This window comes from Sceloporus undulatus, chromosome 3, assembly GCF_019175285.1.
Source record: "Sceloporus undulatus isolate JIND9_A2432 ecotype Alabama chromosome 3, SceUnd_v1.1, whole genome shotgun sequence".
In the NCBI taxonomy this organism is placed as follows: domain Eukaryota; kingdom Metazoa; phylum Chordata; class Lepidosauria; order Squamata; family Phrynosomatidae; genus Sceloporus; species Sceloporus undulatus.
Window position 1 is genome coordinate 174,001,660 of NC_056524.1, and position 8,919 is coordinate 174,010,578.

Genomic DNA, 8,919 nt, shown 5'->3' on the forward strand with positions numbered 1-8,919 from the left:
GCCCGATCCAGCAATTGCCAGCTCCAGAAGCTTGTATAGCCTCATAGTTGTAATGAACCCTAATGTAATTCTCAGTACCTTGGGTTCTCTAGTGTCATTAGCTGAGTTATCAGGTAACTGTTTCACATACATGTTTGTTACCTAGTAATGTTTTGACCACTATGTTCCCCCCCCCCCGGCAAAAACAACCAAAACCCTGTTTTCGGGCATCAGCTGCATAGGAAGGTGATCTATTCTGTCGGTGATCAGAGCACGTTGAATGACCTTTTTGTCATATTGGTGGGGGCCTGGCGAAGTTACTTCGTCAAAGTACACTTAAAAGTAGTATAGAATTCTGCCTGTTTTAAATTGTGTGGGGGATAATTACATACATGCTTTCTTTTTCCACCTTGGAGCTCAAGGTCATCTACTTCATTTGATCCTTGCAATGACCCTGTTAAATTGAGAAGGACTGACTGAGGTCACCCAGTGAATGTAGAGAAGAGAATTGAACCTGGTCTTGGTTTATGAATGGATTCAACAAATCCCGCCCCCCCCCCCATGCTTTGTATGTTCAATTTAAAGCTTCATAGCACTAGAAGTCTACATGACTTCCCGTCAGTACTTAAAAAGGGACTTGGGGAGCTCAAGAATCACCCCTTCAGAGCGGCCTGCAGCACCCCCTTCTCCACCAGTCGGGGCCACAGCAACTACATGCGGCAGCTCCAATCTGGCCTTTCCATGGTGCAAAAAGAAGCTCCTTTTCACACAGCAGAAAGGGCACCCTAGCCGCAGTGGCGGTTTCGATGCTCGGCACAGGTTAAACACTCCGCTAAAGATGCGACGTGGACGTCTGTAGTGCCCCTTAGTCACATCCAGACCAGCTCTTGCTCTTTTTAATTTTCTAGTAGTTAAAGGAAAAATAAGAGACAGCACTGACACAAACCATGCAGTCCTCCAACTCCCAAGCGAGTTCTAGTCCTTGGACTCTTCATAGTTTCAGGTTTTCTACAACTCCACTAAGCATCATTGTTGGATTTGCCCTTACCCAAAAATATTTCCCTAACCCAAGAATAACAACATGGCTTGGAAAACTTTCTTTGGTTAAAGTAATGTTTTCAAGTAGCAGTGAAAAAAAAGTGGAATTAGCATGGGGATGAGGCAGAGTACGACCAACTCCTCTTTGCTTTGTTAAAGCAGTATGGTTGTAAGGTTTTTTTTTGGGGGGAATACTCTTTTTACCACCTTTTAATGTATTTATGTATGTTTAAACTATTATTCTAGGTATTTCATTACTTTTGTTCAGTACCAATTTCTTCTATTTGAGCCTTAGAAGAGGAACACCGTGTTCTCTCTGGTGGCAACAATATTTTGACAGATTCTTCATGGATGTTGGTATCGCTGGGCCTTGAGTCCTGACAGCAAACCTGTCTAAATGGAACGTTTGTACTATCAGGACTGTGCTATCTTGGTTGCTCTGCATGACTACTCTCAAACTCTTTCGAACTAAATGAAAAAAAGAAAAAAGAAATCTCAGTGAGAGATGTATACCTTATCTACCTCACAAGCCAGGGCCCTCATGAACACTAAAAGAGACCCGTACTGCGTCTGTTTCCAAGCAAACATGTCCTTCCTAAATTGCACTGAGTAATTCATAAAGAGGTTATTTCATGCTCCTCTGCTTAGGAGACCACTACTTAAAATCTGTAGGAACTATGAGTGATTTCCCCCCTTCCTGTACCTTACAATCAGTACTGTACTCCTGCTCAAGTTCTTGGAAACTGAATGGCACAGAATTACCTGCTGTACTGTAGGAAACGGGTTTGTTTTCTTTTATATGTGTTTCGGAATGAGCAAGCCATTACTAAAAGCTTTTTGCAACACCACCTTTCAGAAACAAGTTTATTAATTTAAAAAAAATCCAACTGACATTGCCTCATTTAATGAGAGTTAAGTATTTTAAAAGTGAACAAAACATTGTCGCCATAAACAATATTGCTTTGTACAAGTTGCAAGTTTTTTTTAGACTTTCACACACTTTTAGACAGAAGTTTCTTCATTTTTGCTAGACACAGTAATAATCCTGCTAAAGACAATCTAGGGTCCTACTGCACTTTGAGGAGCTTAATAGCTACTTTAATTTACATCTCACCACCTCTTCCTGGATGTCTTTTACCCTACATCAGTTGCAATTAATTGATTAAAGCATGTTTCCATTGACTTCCCAAAGAGGTTCATGTTTAAATCAGTCACTTCACTTTTGGGTGCTTCTTTTTTCCTCCTTTTTTGGATTTAGTTGCATATTTTGCTTCCATCTGAGCAAGAAAGTCATCCATCTCCTTTTGTCGATTTTTATTTGCTCTGTTAAATGGACCAAACACCAGCTGGTTAAATAAATGCATAAATATTTCACAGGCTTCAACTACAGAAGGCTGGACACTTTTAGTAAAATAATTCAGAAGCATGATATTTTAAACCAATATTTTCATAAGCATTTGTAGAACTAATAACCATATGCTGTATGAAAAGATTGTTCAAGGCAAGCGATAGGGAGGAGATGCTCTCTTTGTATGCACGCTGCAGACCAAAGGCTTGCTTGCCAGATAACTATAATGAAGGGTTCATAAGCAGTTCGTAAGACTGCACTGTGTCATTCCGCTATGTACACAAACCCATTGCCACAGTCCAGACTCACACACATGTGATTGATGAAAATTAGATTATAGTTTAAAGTTGCTTATGCTAAATATTATTGTAATATTGTGAAGTCTTCAGCCAATTTGGGAGAGCCTTCTTGAATCTTTATGGTCCACTTTTGGACTTTTATCATTATGAACAATTCTGTATTATCTGCAATCCTGTTCCCAACTGTTTATATCTGATGCATTTTTAAGGAAAAAATAAATTGTACTTGTCCCAATACACAAGGCCCACTCCTTCTAGCCGAGGCATCTGACTTGAACATTAATGTTAAATATTAAAATGAATCTTCTGAGGCTCCAAACATAATAATGAAAATTGGAAGTTTTCCCCCCCGTCAACAAAGGCAATGGCTTAACTTGCATCTTTCTTCAACCTTACTTGAATTAGTGCTTTCAAGTCATCATCTCCTTCACCAAGACCTAGTTCTTCTCTGGATTTTCTGCTTCTTCAGCTTCTTTCTCTGCCTGAAAAACATAACATAGTTGTTGCATTCTGACTACTAATTCATCGCACGCAGCCAACATAGATGTCCCAAGGTTAAAAAGGCTGATACTGTTGCTGCCTTCATAAGATTCTACAGTTTGCATAAATTATGATCACACTCTCCATGCCATGCATTTTAAAAACAGGAACTACAGCATGGCATTTCCAGAAATACTCATCTGAGAATTAACAACTATAATGGGTTAGGAGATTGTTCCCATAACAGTTTTGAATTTGTGGTTTACACAAGCTGTACAAGAAATAAGTCCAAAGTTTGTTATTTATCATAGGCTCTTGTTAAGCTACTGGAGTGGAGAGAAGAAGGGAGCCCATATGAAATCCATAAGCTCCCTCCCTGATGTTGATGTCAACATCATGCTTCCTCCCTTGTCTTTGCCTTCTCAAAAACAGTAGTTAATAAGGTCACAGCACAAAAGCTAAGGGTCTTGACTCAATAGATTACTTCAAACCCTAAAGGTGTTATATTTACAAAAAGATGGACATACAATCTGAAATGGAACATATATTAAACTAGGAGTGTGTAACTTCAATGGGTCTAGCCACCAGTTTTTCGGGAAACCATGCGGACTGCCAAAAAAATTAAAAACAAAACCAGAGTCCAAAAGCCAGAAATCCCGTTCCTGTTTTGAAAATCTGGCCTTTTGTTATGGTAGACAATTGGGACAGACAATTCACCTTTTTTTGTCAGAAAAAGTAGTCTGACAGCATCTGAAGGCTGGGGGGGGAGCTCTGGTGGACTGCCTTTTGCACCTATTGTACACGGGTTAAACAGACCGTAACATATCTAGAATTGTATGTAATGTCAGGTATTCTACAATTTGCACAAAATCCTATTGCACGAAGCATACCCTCCTTTTTCTGCCTTTCATCTCGCTTGACTCTTTCACAAGGCTTTATTGATGAAAGTTCCCCAAGTCAGCATGTTGGATAATCTTTCTTTTCTAGGCTCATCTGTATATTTAGCACACAGCACGGATTCCCTAATTTTATCCATATCGCCTTTAAATCCTCATATGCTGCTTTAATGTCATCCAGTTCTTCTGCGGATCTTTGTAATTCTTTTCAAGTCTTCAATATCTTTTACAGTTATCTATTTGATTAAAAGAGAAAATTATATTCCATGAACAACGTTTCCCCCAATTTAAATTTCTTATATGGACATCTAGTTTCATCCCTAATTCATATTTATTTAAATGTTTACGTCTCTATAATTTGCATTCAGCTCTACTGAGTCATTATGGAAGAATTAAGAAAATGCTCTGTCACAAAGTTAAAAAGCAGAACATGATGAGCAAAACTGACAATTTAACTGACAAGTGGAAGCTCTTGGAAAGGATGAGACTTCATCAATGCATTGAAGACTGTCCTCTCTATGTACTATAAGAACAGAATGGGACTTATTTATACAAGTGCACTGAACAAGTTTCATCAGGAAGAAAGTTGTACACTGAAGTACTTTTTATGTGTGAGAAAACCAGCACCACAGGATTTACATTTTCCAAAGGGAGGCTCTAATAAACTGCTGCAGGAAAACAGCCAAGTGTCCTGCAGCATCTAAAGACAACAAATGCATTACATTTCGAAGACTCTATTTGCAAAAGCTTTGAAAACTGTTGGTTTTATCCCACTCACGCATGGCACAAGGACCCTCTGACCTAATCCTACAAAATCAAAGACAACCTATTTTTGAAGAGAGCCTCCAGTACTCTTCCCAATCACGATCCTGGGTTAGCACGCTTGACTCCTCATCCACATCCTTGCTCATCATTAGAGCCCGCTGCTCCTTGTCACTCAGCACTGCATACACCTTCCTAAGATCTGAGAGGGAGACAAAACAAAAGGCATTCTAACATCCCCTAAAGAAAAAACCACCCACCACCTATTCTCTCTGACGGACTAGTTAGGGCAAAGTGGTTTGAGTGTTGGACTATGCCTTCGGAGACCAGGGTTCAAGTTCCCCGCTTGGCCATGGATCCCACTGGTTGACTTTGGGCAAGTCACATCCAATGGCAAACTTCCTCTGAACCATTCTTGCCAAAAACCTCATGATAGGTTTGTCTTAGGTTCGCTGTAAGTGGGAACGATTGAGGTACACACACACACACCACTATATTATCAGCTTCATTCCCTCAAATAGCCATCCCAAGCAGTTTGATGCTTGTCAGTTTGGAACACAAAATAGATACCCAAATAAGGCAGTTTTGTCTACCTCTGTTAGGGTCCTTCTGGGAAGAATTTACCATTTGAAGCCTTGAATCTTAAGACCCCAAATACACAGGAAACTGGAAAATGTTTTTTAGTCAAAAACATTTGAAGGACCAAAGGGCCCCACACTTGGTTTAAAATTAGTGGACTGGGCGATGTGACTAGGCTTACCCTAATTTCACCCCTGTGATCTAGTGCTTCAAGGCCTGCAGTTGCCTTATGGGGTTCCTAATGGGAGGATAAGATGATGATTACTTGATTTATATTTTTCTCCATGTGAGCTCAGAATCGGTGTGTCTCTGTCCTCTTATCTTTCCTGAGTACTATAGTATGTGAAGAGCAGAAAGCTTTAACCAGCCATAGGACCAAATGAGTTGGGGGATGCGTAGGTTGGAACAACTTGAAGGCATGTAACAACAACATAACATCAAAAGGGTCTGTAGGGAGGGGACCTGCCCAGCAAGGGCTTCGAAACTTCCAGGACTGACACCATGGCTCTCTCCTCCAAACTGAATAAGACCCAGAGCAAGAGGGTTTTGGAGGGCTGAGGGTACTTGGAAAACATTCTGTTGCAGACCAGTGCTACTCAGTGTGGTAGTCATGGACCAGTACTGTCTGAAAATTAATAGCTACTAGTCTGTGGCCTGTTTCCTAGAAGAAAGAGCTGTCACCAATAGCCCACAATATGGTTACTGGTGCCTGGCATGTCGGAAAAAGTAAAATTGCCGTTTCCTGCACAGACAGTGAGAAGTACTGTTGTAAACTACATTCCTGTTATTTTCAATCCAGCCTCTTCCAAGGAGCTTCATGGTCCTATACAAGCAGAAGTCTAGTTATTGGGTAGAGGTAAAGGTAAGGTATTCCCTGTTGACAAGGTTGTTAAGTTGTGTTGGGTTGTAGGGAGCGGTACTCATCTCCATTACGAAGCCAAAGAGCCAGCATTGTCAGAGGCTACTCTGTGTCATGTGGCCAGCATGATTGCACAGATGCTGTTTACATTCCCACTGGAGTGGTATCTATTTATTACCTGCATTTACATGCTTTCGGACTGCTAGATTGGCAGAAGCTGGGACTAATGACAGGGCTCACCCCATCAAGGGCACCTGGGCCTCAAACTGCCAACTGCTGATCTTGCATCAAACAAGTCAGCATCTTAACCACTTGAGCCACTGCGTCCCATTCAGATTGCCATTCAGGTTATTGGGTGGGGAACACAAATGGGCATTGCCGCCAATAAGAATCTGTCCTCCAAATGCAATTTCCTTTCAGTCCCCAATTTTTGAGCCTTGCAGATACCGAGAGAGCATGGTGTAATTGTTTGAGCACTGGCTGCAACTATGGAGACCAGGGTTCGATCCTGGCTCTGTCATGGAACCCCACGGGTGACCTTTGGAGTCACACTCTCTCAGCCTGAGGGAGTGATGGCAACCCCCCTCTGAACAAACTTGCCAGGAAAACCCCACCTTAAGAGTCACAATAAGTCGACAAGACTTGAAGTACACCACCACCATCACAACTAAGTATTGTACTTTAAGTACAGTGGAGGACCAGTGTTAGTTTAGTGGTTTGAGTATTGGCTAGGACACTGGTTAGATTACCACACAGGAGCCTGTTAGTGCAGTGGTTAAAATGCTGCTGTCTGCAGCCACTCACAAACCACAAGGTTGTGAGTTCAATACCAGCCAGGGGTTTCAAGGTCGCCAGGTGTGCATCCTTCTGAGGTCGCAAAATGAGTACCAGCTTGTTGGGGGGCAATTAACTACACACTGGAACTGCTTAGGGAGTGCTTAAGTGTGCTGATAGCGGTATAGAATGTACTGCTATGTGCTATATACTAATAATTGGTGTTGTGTTGTTATCATCTGTTATTTATATCCTACCTTCTCCCAGGACAGGGACTCAAGGCGGCTAACCAAATTTAACAACAGTATGCAAACATTAAAAATACAAAGTTTACAAAACAATTAAAATTCAAACAATTAAAAACACAACCTTATAACCAAAACATTTAAACTTTTTACAACAAAAACAAAACAGCATTCATATCAGTATGAGAAATACACACTCTTATAGTGCTGCTATTCTTACTTTAACTGCTCTGCCTCCAGTTGCATTCTGGGATTTGCAGTTTAAGGGGGGCATTTAGAATTCTCAGCCAGATAGTTCTTAGGCCTCACTGAACTACAAACCCAGATGCAACAGGGGAAGGCAGCCAGAGCAGTCAAGTGATAGCGCACTATAGGTGTTGTAGTGACTCCTTCGCATACTGTATGGGTGTTTTTGTTTTAAAATGTTTTACTGTTTAAATGTAAACCATGTTGTGTTTTTAAAATTGTTTAGTTGTTCAGTTTTTTAAACTAGTATTTTTATGCTTTTATACGTTTTAACTCTTGGGCTGTTTTAAATTTGTTAGCTGCCTCGAGTCACACTCTTTCGGCCTCAGAGGAAACAGCAGCAAACCACAATGTGGTTGTGATGAGAGACCAGGGTTTGAATCCTTGCTCTGCTGCGGAACCCACTGGGTGGGCTTGGGCAGTCACACTCTCTCCGCTCGAGGGGGCAAGGAAAAATAAACCTGTGAAAGAGACTAGCCAAGGACTCGTGGTGGGAAAGGACTTGAAGGCACACAACAACAACAACAAAACCACAACACAACAGACAAACAAAACACAACCACCACAACACAGCCCAAAGCCCTCTAGTCCCTTCCCTCCTTTCTTCTGGAGCATGGTTTCAACCTTTTGGGCCTCCAGGCGTTTAGGACTCCATTCCAGAAGCCCCGCCACTGCGCTCATTGTTCGGGAATTTGGGAGTTGAAGTCTAAGAGGCCAAAGGCTGGGAACCCCTGTGTCCTGGGTCCCTTGGTAGGTACCTGGAAGCGGGCGGTGGCCTCCTCCTTGAGTCCGGGCTCTGCGCGGTCCGGGTGGAGCCGAGGGAGGCCTTGCGGTAGCCGCGCCGGTCTCTCGGCGAGGCCCCGCGCGCCCGCCCCAGCGCCTGGTAGAGGTCTCCGGGCCCCAGGGAGGCCGGCACTCCTCCGAGCCCCATCGCTTTTCCCGCCAGCACGTTTACGGCCGCCCGTCGCAAAGATGTCGCAATTCACACTCAAGGGGCCCCTTCTTTATGACCTCAGATAGACACGGAGTGGGCCCCTCCCTCCCCTCACACACACCACACCACACAGCGCTCCCAATACTCTTGTTGTGTGTGTGCCTCAAGGCCTTTCCTCAAACCTATCATTCATGGGGTTTTCTTGGCGGTTAGAACAGCCCTCCCAAACTGTGCCCCTTTAGGGGTTTTGGACTTCAGCTCCCAGAATCCCAGCAGTTGACAAACATGGCAGAGGCTTCTGGGATGAAGTCCACAATTCTTAAAGGGCACAGTTTGGGAACCCATGAATTAGAGCATCCTAGAGTCACAGGCTGGAAGAGTAACTCAAAGCCATTTTGGACTTATGTAGAACCCTAAAATGGGAGCTCCTGCAACTCGCTCCTCGCGCCTGCGCTCGCCGAACGGAAGCAAGCTGGCAGC

At 42.8% G+C, this 8,919-nt stretch overlaps 1 pseudogene; it reads right to left on the reverse strand.

Moving 5' to 3' along the window:
* Nucleotides 1-2,228: 2,228 nt before the first annotated feature.
* On the reverse strand, nucleotides 2,229-8,436 carry LOC121925892 (annotated as a pseudogene).
* Between the last annotated feature and the right edge of the window lie 483 nt (nucleotides 8,437-8,919).